This window comes from Eutrigla gurnardus (genome assembly GCF_963514095.1).
Source record: "Eutrigla gurnardus genome assembly, chromosome: 5".
NCBI lineage: Eukaryota > Metazoa > Chordata > Actinopteri > Perciformes > Triglidae > Eutrigla > Eutrigla gurnardus.
The window spans coordinates 1,802,974-1,805,631 of NC_139919.1; the positions used below are offsets into that span (position 1 = coordinate 1,802,974).

Sequence of the window (2,658 nt, forward strand, 5' to 3'; positions counted from 1 at the left end):
TACATGTTGGTTTGACCACTCTTCAGTAGAGAATGCTTTCCTGAAATGAGTGAGTGAGTAGAGCATACTTTCCCTGCTGCAAAATCTCCCTTTGCTTTTGTTTTTTTCTTTTCTTTAAAAATTGCTTTTAATGATGTTAACTAGATCTTATAAATGGCCCAAACACATCAAATTTGTATATACCCTATACTGTAAGACTATAAGACTTGAAGAATCTCCTCTGTGCAACTATTCATGTAGTCAGTCAATGATCAAACTAGTAGCATGAATATGAATTACAGTCCAAGCGGGTTAGGCAAGGCAAGGCAAGGCCATTTTATTTGTATACAAACAGTTTGTCTCAAAGGGCCTTACATAGCATGAGCATCATAACAACATCCTTTTCCCTTAAACCCTCACATCCACTGAGGAAAAACTCCCAGTATCTGAAGGTTCTACCTCCCAGTCTGTTTTTAGAGATAGCCCATTGGCTGCCCTAGGCGAGATTGATGCCCCCCCCCCCCCCCCCCCCCATTCTATTATTGGCGGGGGAAGAATTATCCACTATATTTATATTTCATTTTTACTACTTAAAAAATATATAACATGTAATGGTACACAAACTGTGCAAACGAATAATTGGATGGACTCCATAAAAAAGGTAAACAAAAGTGCTCTTTGTACTACAGGAAGGAATTGAGCAAAATTATTAAATGGATGGATGAATGCCATAACATGTACAAACTAAAGTGCTCTTTGTACAGCAGGTAAGAACAAGTTGTAGATGATGGAGTGTCTGCAGGCTGTAGTGAAGCAGATGGTGTTGCCGTTGTTGTTTCTTCACCTGGGCAAATATACATACAAAATCAAGTGTTAAAGTGTTTATGCTTTCATTGGGATAAACGACGATGACAAAGCAATACCCTTAGTACACACATTCTCTTAATTTTGTTCATATCTGTACTGTTAGTAGGCCACCAATTTCAGGGATTTATCAATGATCTTATGAGTCATTATACAACAATCAGTGTATAAAGCATGCATATGTCAATACTTGTACATTTCATTTTTTCAAGAATGTATTTGAAACTAATTTGGATCAAAATAGTCACATCATGAAGATTATTCAAAGGACTAACCTGCTGCTGCAGGCTCTGTGCCCGTGGTCTGTGTGGCAATGGTGCCCGGAGTGGTCTGTTCATCTGCATCTGTATTCAAGGAAAATCCCAACTAATGGTACATTTAAATGAATGAAAAATTATGAAATAAATAGTTTTATGGTGGATAGATAACACTGTTTGTTATTGTTTTATTTCCCGAATAGTTTATACTTTATCTTACCTGCTTCAGGCTGTGTAGCCCTAGTCTCAATGGTCTCCATTTCGACTTCACTGTCTGGACTGTTATAGGTGGTCCTGGATGGCCCTTTACCTGGAGCTGTTTTCAGGCACAGAATTTAGTGAGATCAGTTTTATAATTATAATACAATGACCATAGTTAGTATAATAGTTTAAGTATGACATAATGTCTCACTTGCTATGGGCTCTGTTTCCCTGGTCTTCGTGGTACTGGTGCTTGGAGTGGTAGATGTGGTCCCAGATGACCCATCATCTGCATCTGAAAGCATAGCATCCATTCATGCTGTTAGTTATCATTTCTTCTATCATCCCATTATACTTGCATTTTACTGTATAAATGAGGCTTATGTAACCAATACATTTACACTACTACTACTACTACTACTACTACTAATAATAATAATAATAATAATAATAATAATAACAACTATAATAATAATTATAATTATTATTATTATTAGAACTTCAAATGTTCAGATAAAGGCAAACCTGGAGCATCAGGAGTGCTCTGTCCAGCAGGTGAAGGTCTCTGAGTCAGCAAATATTTCCTGAGTGCATCTGTCCAGTTTAAAATATAGAGAAAAGTTTATAACACACATTATAGAACACCCCTACATGTACTAAATTACACACTGTGTGTAAATGTAGTGTTTTCACATGCAGCTGCTTTTGATAAACTCACTGACATAATAGGAGATGTAGACAAATCGTTTGTAAGAATACAAGCTCCAACTTAATGGATAACAGCAAACATTGCATGCTAAGCTTTGTCCTTACTAAATGTTTTAAAAGGCTACTAATATCACAATGGCACAACTACTACGAAAGTTTTCTTAGCTGGAAGGCTGGACAAAATGCTTAATGTCAAGAGGGAAACGAACCCTTGCCCTAGCCTACTCCTGACAGGGTAATTAGGCAAATAGGCTGCTATGTCAACTATACAACCAAAATCAGCCAATAATCACAGTTTACCTAGCTAGCCTACATAACACAGGTGGCTAAAATGAGGTTCACGTACCCGAAAAATCCTACTGACATGCTTAGTTCCTTCTTACACTTTAGCATCTTAGTTGGTGTTAGCTATCGATCCCTACCACTGCTCTAGACGCTAGCGGCTAGCTGCTAGCTGCTACCTCAAAGCCCTTTGGTGTTTTAGGATATTTGGGAACTATTTTGTATGTTTGTCATCAGTGATAATCGATGATGAGATGTCAACACCAAAGCACACGCTATCCAAATACTGGCCGTCTGTCGTGTGTAATTTTGTATTGGTCTTGATAGCTTGACCAAGCTAGCTTACTACAACACTTAGCTGAGCAAT

The 2,658-nt window shown here is 37.6% G+C and overlaps 1 long non-coding RNA gene across 1 annotated transcript; it reads right to left on the reverse strand.

Moving 5' to 3' along the window:
- Positions 1-662: 662 nt before the first annotated feature.
- On the reverse strand, positions 663-1,894 carry LOC311013351. The gene is made up of 5 exons (XR_014597120.1): positions 1,827-1,894; positions 1,513-1,596; positions 1,321-1,416; positions 1,119-1,187; positions 663-823 (listed from the first exon to the last, which is right to left on the reverse strand). It is a non-coding gene; the product is annotated as an uncharacterized lncRNA (long non-coding RNA).
- Between the last annotated feature and the right edge of the window lie 764 nt (positions 1,895-2,658).